This window comes from Triticum aestivum, chromosome 7A, assembly GCF_018294505.1.
Source record: "Triticum aestivum cultivar Chinese Spring chromosome 7A, IWGSC CS RefSeq v2.1, whole genome shotgun sequence".
Taxonomy (NCBI): Eukaryota; Viridiplantae; Streptophyta; class Magnoliopsida; order Poales; family Poaceae; genus Triticum; species Triticum aestivum.
Window position 1 is genome coordinate 222,926,898 of NC_057812.1, and position 13,450 is coordinate 222,940,347.

Below are 13,450 nucleotides of genomic sequence, written 5' to 3' on the forward strand. Positions count from 1 at the left end.
CGGAAGTACCGCACGGAGCGGAAGCAAAACAAACTGTGCATCTGTTCTACACCTCTATGTGTTATACGATTGCATCAATTGCACAACAAATGCAAATGTAAATTCAGCTGTAAGAACTACTCCGTTCCTAAATATTTGTCTTTCTAGACATTTCAAATGACTACTACATACGGATGTATGTAGACATATTTTAGAGTGTAGATTCACTCATTTTGCTTCGTATGTAGTCACTTGTTGAAATGCCTAGAAAGACAAGTATTTAGGAACGGAGGGTACATAAAGTACAAGTGTATTTCCAGAGGACCAGATATAAACACACGTGCCGGAGCGTATACCTGCGCCGTTACTCGAGATATTTTGATAATTACATAAAGCGGAACTACCACAGCTCTCACAGCAGAACTTTATGATGAATTTCAGAAGCACACAGAGAGACCACATAATCTAATGAAGAATGTCCTCAAGATCATCGCTGCAAGCTCGCTGAAAACAACATCGCCTCCTCCATGCTATATCGCCTGCTGTTACTGTGACCCTCCTTATCAGCATTGTCTCTGCTTCTTTCAAATGTTCTGTGACGTAGTTTAACCGGAACTTCTTCCATTTCTGGGTCGGCCTTCACGGTGTTCTCCAAACTCTGCAGCCCCTGGAGTTTCGTTTCCACGTACCGCATGGTCGGCCTGTCTTCCCCCTTCATCCCCAAGCACATTGCTGCGATTGCCGCTACTTCCTTGGCTTCGTCCCCAGCCTCCTGGGAAACCTGTGAATCTAGTAAGTATTTCACTCAGTCTATCTTGGTTCAACAGCAACATGAAGTGTGCTACTAGACTGACGCCTTCTGATGGCACGTAGCCGGTTGGTTTTTTTCTTGTAAGTAGTTCCACAAGCATGACACCGAAGCTGTAAACATCGCTCTTCTCCGTCAGTCGGCCTGTGTAGTAGTACTCAGGATCCAGATATCCATAAGTTCCTTGGATGGCAGTTGTTACCCCTGATTGGTCGATTGCAATACCTCTAGAAGCGCCAAAGTCTGACACTTTTGCCGTCAAGCGATCATCTAGCAGTATGTTAGATGTCTTGATGTCCCTGTGGATTATTGATATCAAAGCAGCCGAGTGAAGATAGGCCAAAGAACTTGCAACTTCAAATGCAATTCGTAATCTGTCTTTCCATGATAGTGATTGAGGACCATCAGTATGAAGATGGGCATAGAGGGTACCATTCGAAATGAACTCGTAGATTAGCAATGGAACTTCTGTCTCGAGACAGCAACCAAACAGCTTTACCACATTCCTGTGATTGATTTGAGAAAGGATGGCAACTTCATTTATGAACTCGTCGATCTCTCTTTTGATTACGGTTTTGGACTTCTTTATAGCAACGACATGTTGGTCTGATAAAATGCCTTTGTACACTGTGCCGTGCCCTCCACCACCGAGAATGCGAGCTTCATCAAATTTATTAGTTGCTGTCTCAAGCTCTTCTAAGCTGAAAATCATCCTTTCAGCTATATCTGTGTCTACTAACTGCTGGAGCAATAACCCACGGTTTTGCTTGAAGAAATATTCCTTCATCCTTTTTGCTTTCTGATCCTTGACCTTTTTTATTGCAAAGGCGACAGCAAGAACTAGAAGCAAAATAATTATGCCGCTGCCAACTCCTATGGAGAAAATTATTCCTGTCGAAATTTACAGACAACACCGTCAAAAAGCCTGCTTGAAATTATATATCCTAATTTAATTGCTGCCCTCTCTCGCCTCCCGGGTCGCTCTCGCGACTCCGGAGGCCCCCGCCGCCGCCAACAACAGGGAGCGACTGTGCTGCCCATTCCCTTCTCGCCGTCTCCGGAGGAAGCCTAAGGGCAAAGCCCAGCGGCTGACGGCGGCGGCGAGGACGCACGCAGCCCGCGGCTGCGACCACCCTCCCCGGTCCATCTTCACTTGCCAGATCCAGATCCATCTCGTCCTCAGCTCTCCGGGGCCGTCGGCGTCCTCCTCCGGCCAGTTCCGGCCGGTGCTCGCGCCCTCGAACTGCGCCGCCATCCTCCGCGTCGACCCTCCTCTGCTGGCGCTAGGTGGGCGGGCGGCCTGGCCCCTGGCGCCGGCGGCGCCCGCGGCTGCGTTTCGGCCTCCTGGCCGTCCGTTCTCGGCTGGCCGGCGACGGATCCGGAGGTTCCGGGCGCGGATCCGGCTCTCCCTCGGCTCGCAGCTCCCATTGCTCCCCTCGCCACCCCCATCCTCTCCGGCGGATGATGCACCCCGCTCCACCTCGCCTCGATCCCCACCCCGTACTGCGCCTCCACCCCACTCGCCCTTCCCGTCCCTGCCACCGCCAGTCTCTGGCCGGAAGAACCTCCACTCTGGTGCCCCCGCCCTCTGTCCACCTCCGACGCCGCCCCACCTCGTCTCCACCCTCCTCACCGGCGGCCTGCTCCACTCGTCCTTCCTCGGTTCACCATCCACCTCATATGTCCGTCTCGGTCCTGTCCTCTGTCGCCCTTCGACTCCACTTGGATGGCGGCCCACCATTGACGGATGTGCTACGGGAGAAATCCCCGCTGACTTTGTCAGCTGACCACGGCGACGCTACTCCAGCGTCGCTTACCCTCTTGGGGGCGTGGCTCATGTGCCACTCCTGTCTCTCGGTCCGGATTCGCAGCTCTAGGCTCTGCCCTCTGGGAATTTAACCGGTTATGCTCCAGGCGAAAGCTCTGTGACGGCGTCATCCTCGGATGTCGTCCACCTTCTTGAAGGCGTCACTAGGGAGCTCCTTGCCGCCATTCATCCTCCGTTGCCCTTGGGGGTTGGTCATCCTCTGCTATGCTAGCTCAAGACCCTCTCATGCCTGTCGTCCGTTTTGGTGAGCTTCGTGCTCTTCGTGCTATCTCGGTTCATCTTTGCTCAACAACGACGCAACGATGCCTCCCCACCTTGCTAATCGTGTCGGCCTGCTGTGGCGGAGTTTCCAGTTAAGGTTCGTGATGGGTCACTCGTTGATTGGTGCTGCTCCTCTGTTGTGCCAAGGGGTTGGTACGCACGCAAGTGTGGTGCGTTAGGATAGTTGTTTAGTGTTGGTATTGTGTTTCCTCCATGACACACCAATTCCACTCGACTTTTATGGTGGTGGTCTCTTGGCTTGCTGGCTAGGTAGTGCCTTCTTCAGGGCGTCCATATGCTCTCACCCTATGTAATCTTTCCCCCCTATGTGGTTTTTCGGCCCGGTTTCCCTTATAAACGGGGTCAACCTGTTAAGGTTTTCGATCCGGTTTTCCTTATAAACTGGATCAAACACTTGGCATTTTGGCCACTTTGAGCAATATATTCAGGTGGGGAATCTCTCCCCCCGGTGACCGTTCAAAAAAAAAAATTGTGTGAAAAAGTGCCGGTGTTACTTAAATTTGAGGACATAGTAATGTTTTATGTGGACAGAAAGATGAACTAATGCTTCGACTTACCAGCTGCTAGACGACCTCGCCCTCCTTGGCATCCATTTGTCATGTATGGATTGCCCTGGTAGCCATCACTGCACCGGCAGACATAGCCTTCGGCGCCATTTGTGGAGTTGAGGCACACACTGTTCTTGCTGCGGCACCCAAAATCTGGCCTCCGGGCGGCCTCTTCGCAGGATAACTCGCCCAACCCCCAGGCTGCAATGGCAGGAACGAAGAACGGGCTCATGTCAGGGTAAGACAGGAGGTCCATGAAGTATTGCTGAAGACCATAGACGTGTGACCCGTCACTCCACCACTCCTGCTCCACCATATGCACGCTCGCGTTGAACGCTGGAGCCGGGGCTGGGGACGGGGACGGCGCGGTCGGGCACCTGCCAGCACCGTCGAGCGAGGAGAGCTCGATACGGCAGGACCGAAGGCCAATCGGAATGGACGGCTGGCAGCAGCCGATGCCGTTGCACACGACATCGGGCAAGAACGGCTCGCCGGTGCTGTTATTGATCGGACAGAAGGACGCGCAGGAGCCATATGTCCACCCGTCAACGATGTGCAGGAGGACACGGAAGCCACACCCCATGATGACGAGGCTGTTCGCCTTGGCCGACAGCACGAAGGGGGAGCCGCGGCTGAAGGCCAGCTGCACGTGGCTCGTGTTGCCGGCGACGAAGTGTGAAACCCAGCTCCCGACACGCACCGTGCTGTTCGCCAGAGATATCTCGACAACCTCAGGGCCAGGACCGGGACTGGCACCATTGTCCAGGAACAGCTTCGGTGGGCTGTGCGTCTCATTGCAGGTGACCATGAAGCCAGGCCGGTAGCAGACGGGGGTGGTGCCGAAGGGGTAGGGGATGTCCACATCGCCGCATTTGCTCTTGCAGCCGGGCAAAGCGATGTTCACGGAACTTGCTGCTGCCGCCAGTGTTATGCTGCCCCTCAGCAGCAACAGCAGCAGCAACATCGCTGCGCCAACTAGAGCAGGCATTCTCATTTCGTTGATCACATGAATGAAGCACAAGTTTCTGAATGTATCTGTATTGGAGAAGGTAACTAGGAATTTGCTGCTGTTCACCAAAGTTACCCTGCAGCAAGAATTTATCTGTTCTGGACAACATTTGTGGGAAACTGGAAAAGTGATGACCATGGCAACAGATTTATTAGTATTTTTAGATACTGAACTCCATCACATGCCTAGAAGAACTGAAGAATTAGTCTACCTTTGCAGATTACTTGACCTCCCAGGCATGACAAAACATTTTTTTACAAGGAGACTTGTTCACACACACCTAGATAAGTATTGCTCGCAGTTTTCTAGAGAATATAATTACTGCTCTAAGGGATGTTCCCGATGGTATGGACGTGTGATCTGGTTACTTTTGCTTGGACGAAAAGGCATTTTGGTCATACCTTGATGGCTTGACCATATCAGAATACAGAACCAGTCCATTATACACCATCAGAACCGAGTGTGACTAGTGCTATTTTCTATTGTACTATTTTACAAGTACTACTCCCTCCGGTCCTTTTTACTCTGCACATTAGAATTCTTTGAAGTCAAACTTCACAAAGTTTGACCGTATTTATATGAAAAAATATTAACATTTGCCATGCTAAAGTTATATAATATGAAACTTTAAGTCATGACATATCTAGTGGTATTGATTTCAGGTTGTGAATGTTGACAACTTTTTCTGTAAAGTTGGTCAAACTTTACGAGGCTTGACTTCAGTCAAATCTTATATGCGAACTAAAAAGGACCGGAGGGAGTACTATATAGAACTTGTACAGATTGACGAAACAGAGTTAGCAAGAGTTTGACAAGGAAAGCTGGAAAGGTACCTCCTGGTGACATGCTTAAAAAATATCCTGAAAGCTTTGGATATATCTGAACAATTCAAAAAAAAATTGTTTATGGATCATGACATGCTAGTTATCTGCTAAATGAGAATAAGCATCAGTTAATAGATTTACCTTTCAGATCGGTTAAGGATTCTTTCAAAGGAAGCAAACTTTATCAAGAGCACCTGGGAAGTCAGACCAACATATTCCATGCCGTCTAATTTGGACACAAGCCTTCAGATCGCCATGAGAGCGAATTTTGTGTCGGAATAGCATTCTGTTCGTCCCACCTAGCATCAAGCATATATCTTGACTTTCCTTCTCTCTGACAAGCATAATTATCAATGCATTAGGTTCCATTATTTAAATTATCATCCTTCGCAGGAGCAGGCCAGCTTCTTTGATTATGCTCATCTGACAAGAAACAGTAATTATGTGTTGAAAGCCCTTAAATGCAACTGTCATTAGTTGCAGTATTGCAGAAAAACAAGAAGCTCAACTTCCCTCTAGTACTAACATTATTCATTTATATGGCAACTTGTAAAGCAGGTCGAATGCCATTGTGGTTTCAATGCATACTCAGTCAGCTTTGGAGTCTTGTTACATCAACCAAAATATTAAAAACTAGATGGTTGTTCTCCATCTTTTATCGGCCGGCCCGAGCCTTATAGTAATTCTAGCGATTCCTTGACTGCTTCATGAAGTCGGCATCAAGTAACTAGCCATGCGTATAAGCTATGTATAACTCCAATAATTGTGGTTGCTTTTTCTGTGCAGAGACAAATGGAAGATGATAGAGCCTCCTTATTTATCAGGCATTAGGACAACGGACTTGACAGGATTGCAGTTTCTTGTACATAGAAAAATGCAGGACGACAGGGACTCCTCATTGCCAGGCATTTGGACAATTGGACTTGGCAGATTTGAAGTTTCCATCCATTCTTGTTCATGTATGTAGAAGTAAAGGTCACTTATCACAGGGTGTCCACACATAAGGCTTTTTACCTATCCTGCAAGTGCCAAATGTCTTGTGAAGGTAAACTTGATGAAGAAAGATATCCTTAAATCAGTCAGTAAGAAAGAGAAAGGTAAGCAGGTATTAATCTTTTTATTTGTTACCGCCGTATGATAAGCTCTGTGTATTCTGCATATAAGTGACACATAACACAGAGAAGAGCTTGCACTTTCACACTACAATGGCTATATATACACACCAAAAAAGGGCTAGTTAGCACTTCCGTGTGGCTGAGCTGCATACAGCCGCATCACACAAATGAGTATGGCAGGTATAGCAGCCCTGCTACATCTTCTGCAGCTTCTAGCCACCGCGTTAGTGCTAGTCTCGGCCAACGCTGCATCGCCCAACTGCACAAGCAGATGCGGCAATATAAGTATACCTTGCCCATTCGGCGTCAATGCCGGGTGCCACCGTGAGGGCTTCAAGCTTGCCTGCAACGAGACATATCATCCCCCAAAGCTCTTCATGAACAGTTCCGGAGTCGAAGTGCTTGAAATATCAGCGCAAGACAGCACACTGTGCATTGACAGTGGGATCCTCACCTTGGAGGGGGATGAGTGGCTCGACGGTTTCATCCATATGAACTGGTCAGTCCCCCTCGACAACAGCCTATATAGGGTGTTAGGAAGCAGAATGAAATCGTTGTTATGGGGTGTGGAATCACTGTGTATCTTCAATGGCATCCTCCTCGCGGAGAACCTGCAGACACCACTTGTTCTCCAGAATGCATGCCGGATCATCCTGTGATAGCAACTGATGGCACATGTTCTAGCAGTGGTTGTTGCAGTGCAAACAACAAGCAGTTTGACTCAAATATGTTTCAACTCATGTCTTGCTTTGGTGGAGAGCAACTGGAGGAGCAAGAAGAATAATGTCATGGTGCTGCAGAAGGCGGTATCATTTGAGACCAGCCTTGGTGCCTCTAAAGGCGTACTACACACCATACCAGGAGTACCAATTAGAACGGCTGTCAGTTGGGTGTTCAGTAACATGTCATGTGCTGAGGCTAGCAATTCAAGTGACTTTGGATGCCTCAGTGACAACAGTGAGTGCCTTGAGTACCTTAAACCCGATGATTCAAGAGGAGGTCACACAAGCCAGTGTTGGCATGGCTACGAAGGCAACCCCTACGTGCAACACGGATGCCAAGGTATGCAACTAGACTCCCTGAATAATTAGTACCATTACTTCGGTAGTGCACAAAGCCGCAAACTACTTAGCTTCTTTACTACTGCAGATATTGACGAGTGTACAAGTCAAGGTGAGTACTCCTGCTTTGGCCAGTGCATCAACTTGATAGGGTCATATACCTGTACCTGTCCCCATGGCACCACTGGTAACCCCCCAAAACAAAATGGATGCTCTTCAACCAAATCAAAAAATTCAGGTAATGAGCAAGCTTGCAAAATACTCCATACTGATCTTTGTTGATAACATAGTAAGATAGGTAAATATTATTGTATTGTCAATATTCATGACTGTTTATACATTTGTTTATTTATTCAAAATCTAGACCCAAGCCAATTGATTATGTATTCTCCAGGATTTGCCATTGTGGTAGGAATCGGCAGTAGTGTAGGCACTCTTACAATTATCCTCAGGGCTTGTTCGTTTAATCCTTTCCCCGAGGGGATTGGAGAGGTTTGAAAGGGATTGGTGAGGAATTTGATTTACAGGGGATTTAATCCATCACAATCCCTTTTAACCCCCCTCAAACCCAATGCAACCGAACAAGGCCTCAGTGTTCTGATTGTAAGACAAAAGCTCATAGTTTGGAAAGCAAGGAAGTCAAGAGATTTTTTCTTCAAAAAGAACAGAGGGTTGTTGCTACAGCAGCTTGTGGACAAGGATATCGCTGAAAGGATGATGTTCAGCTTAGAAGAGCTTGAGAAGGCAACAAATAAGTTTGACGAGGCTCGAGAACTTGGAGGTGGAGGCCACGGCATTGTCTACAAAGGGATTTTATCTGACAAACGTGTTGTTGCCATCAAGAAGTCAAAAGTTGAAATTCAGAGAGAAACATATGATTTCATCAATGAGGTTGCCATCCTTTCTCAAGTGAACCACAGGAATGTAGGGAAGCTTTTTGGATGTTGCCTTCAGACAGAAGTTCCATCGTTGGTCTACGAATTCATTTCAAATGGAACTCTTTCTGATCATCTTCATGTCAGCACTCCACTATCAGTGCCTTGGAAAGATTGGCAAAGAATAGCCCTTGAAACCTCAAGATGCCTTGCTTATCTGCACTCAGCTGCTTATTCATCTTGCGAGTTAACCAAGACAGACTCTTTGAGATGCTAGACCAGCAAGTCATCGAGGAAGGGGCTGAAGAAGCCAAAGAAGTTGCAGCAGTAACACTCATGTGCTTAAGTTTAAAGGGTGAATATAGGCCAACAATGAGGCAAGTTGAGACAAAACTTGAAGTAATGCAAACTGTGGAAAACAATACACCAATGGAACAGAACAATGCCAATGCTGATGATGACAACTTCAGTAGGCGATATAGTATGGAGGAAGAATGCATGTCATCTATGAGTTTGCCTCAGTAACCTGATTGATATCCCCTTCATTGGTTTCAATTAATGAAACTGGTGCCCCTTCCTGCCTCAGTAAAAGTTGCTATCAAAAATAAAAGAACTCTTTTTTTTCTTACTTGGTTTCAGTAAATTGTCACATCCTTTTTAAATATGCTTATAGACAGGTTTCAGTAATCGACAATTATTTTTAGTTTGCACATAACAAGATTTCGACTATATTCAGAAGTAAATTTAATAAATAATAATAAACGACCACATGTATATATTTTCAGAAGGAGACCACATGCCTCAAGTTAGATGGCATCATCAGCCATATCTTTCACAATCCTTCCTAGGTGTAAACTAGCAAGAGATTTATCGTGTACCTGCCAAAATAGAAGAACAGTTAGTAACTAACCTATTCTGATATGTGTAAAAAGACTGCAGCAGTGTGCTGATAATGCCCATTGATTTTAGCCTTAATGCATTCATAGTTAGAATTCATATGGACACAGAAAAAGCAAGGGATATACATGACAAGGAAAAACCCACGGTCAAGATACAACATAATTGTGTCGTATCTTACCCTAAAAAAAATATGTGTCACATCACAGGTCCATGAAATGTTTCTCCATGAATAGCAAGTTGGCAACTCTAAACTGTGTTGATGGTGAACTCTGAAAAGGTTATGCCAGCTTTTGCTATAGTGCCAATACAACTTCGTGTCAAAGGAACATGACAATACAAGATATGGTGTAAACAACAAGAAGAGTTGCCTAAGTCAAAAAAAATTACAAGGGATGGTGTAAACAACAAGAGTGCTTGGTTTCTGAACAGAGTCATATTTTGAGTTTCTCGTAATCTTCCTAGATGACAATGGATATCCCCCAAACATATTGGGATTCCAACCTCCAACAGAGTCATACAACAGCAGGACTTCCATTTCGTAATATCCGTTGAAAAATATCACTTTCTTATATGCACTGCTAGCACATACAATGATACAATAAAGTCCAGACATAGTCTAGGCTACTATAATCCCTCAACCTCAATTGGCAGCAAGAAATGGTAAAAATGATAATTGAAGTAACAAGTGCTAGTTTTGAATATATTTTCTAGAACTCCCTACAAATACACCCAACAGCAAATAATCAACTCACCAGGCTTCTCTCGGCAGCTATTTAAATAATATAAATTGTTACCTACCAAAAGTTCCAAACTAAGGAACCGGTTTGTCTTGAACCCCTCACCGTATCCCTGTGATATCGATATGCCCAAAGTTTTATTACAGCCTAGTTTATGCATAACAACAATTTAATTCCTGAGGGGCATCCAATTAAAGCATGCACGCTTGTCCATAAATACATGTTGGTACGCACTACACAATAACACGGGGTGGACAAATTGATTCACTATCTCATCTCACCATCCTCTAGAGGTAATAATGTGCTTACAGTGCTGCTATTCTCGCCATCTCAAAGTGATCTGGTACCGAATGATGCCCAGCTGCCTGCAGAAGCAAGAGCTTCACGAATGCAGTGAATTAGGAACAGAAGTGAGACAGGTCACACTTGAAGAACTTCTGTACCCGCAACCAAGCTGGGGCATGGGGGCGATCGAAGGGACACCAGCTGGAAGGTACTCTCCGAAGGTCTGCCCACTGAACTCCGACTTCTCTTCCGAGGGCAACTCACCAATCATCAACGAGAGCATCTCCATCGGTGGAGTGTCTGTGAGAAGTCAAAATAGTGCCGCAAGGAGAGTTAGCTTTAGATCACCTCATGAATATGATGTATTTATCATTCCTGCAAAAGATTCAGATGATGATTCCAGTGATGGTGAACCACCCAGGATATGAACAGATGAGGGGTTGATGCGGAGGGGATTCATCATGGTACAGCCAGTTTCTAGCAAGATTGCTGCCCTCTGAAGGACTATGGCGAGAATTATTAGAAGGAAAATCTTGTGGAGTTTACAAGTGCTTGCTAATCCAGTTCTGTAGAGGACACTGGCACCATGTAACACGGTAACAGCACAAGAATTATGTAATTGCATACTTGAGGTTTACGAGGATATGCACTACCCAAAATTCAGAATTATTTTCTTTCTTAGCAGGAAAAGGCAAATTCATTCTAAAATTGCATCCTTGTGATAGTTCATCGAATGATGACGCCAACGAGTTATGCAAACTGTATCATGCGTAGGATTGACAGTGAAGAAATGACCCCGTCTGACAGCCGTAGCTATAGGGTGAAGAACACACTTGATAAAGCAATATTGTGTAGTACAGTACTAGCGAACGGGTGTTGGGTGTTCCTACAATTTTACTCGGATTTTCAAGCTATCTGTGGGCACGAGTGAATTTTTTGGAGATAGGATACCTTCATCTGCAGTCTGGCGGCTGGCGCGTAAGTGAATGCTTCCATCCCGGATCGGCGTTCAGTGGTGGCGCGGCTCCCCGTCGGGCTCACCCACCGCCGAGGGGTCCAGGGAAGAACCTCCGCTGCCGGCTATTCCTACGCCCCGCCGCCCTGGTTGTGGGTGCCGGAGCTGCTGGAGCATGCCGCGTGGGGGTGGTCGAGCTCGAGCGGACAGGGACGGCGGCGAGGGGAGGTTTCGCGCGTTCGTGCTCGGCGAGCAGGGCAAGACGACCCCTGGGCTGGGCCGAACAGGTGCTCTCGCAGGCCCACTAAGGGCAACTCCCGATCACGGCACGGCCCAGCCCATCCTAATCGGGCCTGGCACGGCACTGCCCGTCATGGCACGATTATTACCGGGCCGTGTCGCGTGCTGTGTCTTCCAGCCCAGGCATGGTCCAGGTGCTATACTGGGCGACACGGCGGCATGTCCAAAATCAATTAAGTACTCCTTTTTTTTTGACGCGACAATTAAGTACTCCTTGCAAGGTCACTCTCATCTTCCCAAAATGTGCAACACTTATCGCAATACGAGAGTTTTCCCATTTTTCGTATATTCATTTATTTAAAACTTTTCATCTCTCAAACCGTGTGTCCAAATCTCAAATCGTTTAACTGTTGGATTCCTCGCGTCAAGATTTTTAAAATTATATTTCATGTTGATATGTTTTGATAAACTTTTTTTTACCAAACAGGATGAAAAAACCGAACCAAAAGCATGCCTTTTCCCTTTCTAAGAAGCACTACCATGCCTCTCGCAGAAGCAAATCCGTGTCTCTTGCGAAAGTAAAAAAAAAATGCATTTTTTCCTTTTTCTGAGAGGCACGACTCTGCCTCTCGCAAAAGCAAATTCATGCATTCATGAGAAGTAAATTTGTGCCTCTCATGATAGAAAAAAAGAAAAAACATGTTTTTTCCTTTTGCGAGAGGCACGATCGTGCCTCTCGCGGAAGCAAATCCATATCTCCACGAGAAGTAAATTCATGTCTCTCGTGAAAGAAAATCCATACGTTCACGAGAAGCAAATCCATGGCTCTCATGATAGGAAAAAAGATCGTGCCTCTCGCGAAAGCAAATCTGTGCCTTCACAAGAAGCAAATCAGTACATTTCACGGAAGGAAAAAAGAAAAGAAAACTCGTTCTTTTCCTTTTTGAGAGGCACGGTCGTGCCTCTCGTAGAATCAAATCCGTGCCTCTACGAGAAGTATATATATACCTCTCGCGGAAGGGGCAAAAAGAAAAAACGTTTTTTCATGTCAGAAAAAATTCAATTCTTTTAAGGCCCGAAACCAAAGAAAAAATGGAGCAAACCAAAAAGGCAAAAAAAGGGGAAAAATCATCGAAAAGCTGAAAATGCGTACAAAAAAATAAAAAATAGCTAGAGGGAGCGCCCAGAGCACGACACGTGGCGGCAGCTGAGAGGGCGTCAAGTTGCTCGCTCCCAGCTGTAGGATCAAAACTATGTTTAGATGGGGGGTGATTAGACTACTTGACCAAATAAAAGACTTCCTTTTTCCTAATTTTAGTTGTGGGCAGATTTTAGCAATCTTGACAATTCAAGTAACACCCTACACATGCAAGTCTAAGAGTATAGCAGCGAAATGTAAAAACATTGCATGTGTAAGTAAAGGGAAGGGTTTGGAGAAGGCAAACACAATGGAGACATGAAGATTTTTGGCGTGGTTCCGATAGGTGGTGTTATCGTACATCCACGTTGAGGGAGACTTCAACCCACGAAAGGTAAAGGATGCGTGAGTCCAAGGAGGGCTCCACCCACGAAGACTTCACGAAGAAGCAACCTTGTCTATCCCACCATAGCCATTGTCCACGAAGGACTTGCCTCACTCGGGTAGATCTTCACGAAGTAGGCGATCTCCTTGCCCTTACAAACTTCTTGGTTCAACTCCACATCACGTCGGAGGCTCCCAAGCGACACCTAACCAATTTAGGAGACACCACCCTCCGAAAGGTAATAAATGGCGTGTTGATGATGAAGTCCTTGCTCTTGTGCTTCAAATGATAATCTCTCCAACACTCAACTCTCTCTCACAGATTTGGCTATGGTGAAAGAAGAATTTGAGTGGAAAGCAACTTGGAGAAGGCCAGATCAAGGTTCAAATGGTAGGAATGGAAACTCTTAATCTCAACACGTGAGTAGGTGGTTCTCTCAGAAAATGAATGGTGAAAGTGTAGGCACGTTCTGATGGCTCTC

General features: G+C 46.2%; 1 pseudogene; it reads right to left on the reverse strand.

The window, feature by feature from the left end:
• Positions 1-292: 292 nt before the first annotated feature.
• LOC123152147 (wall-associated receptor kinase 3-like) lies at positions 293-11,444 on the reverse strand (annotated as a pseudogene).
• Between the last annotated feature and the right edge of the window lie 2,006 nt (positions 11,445-13,450).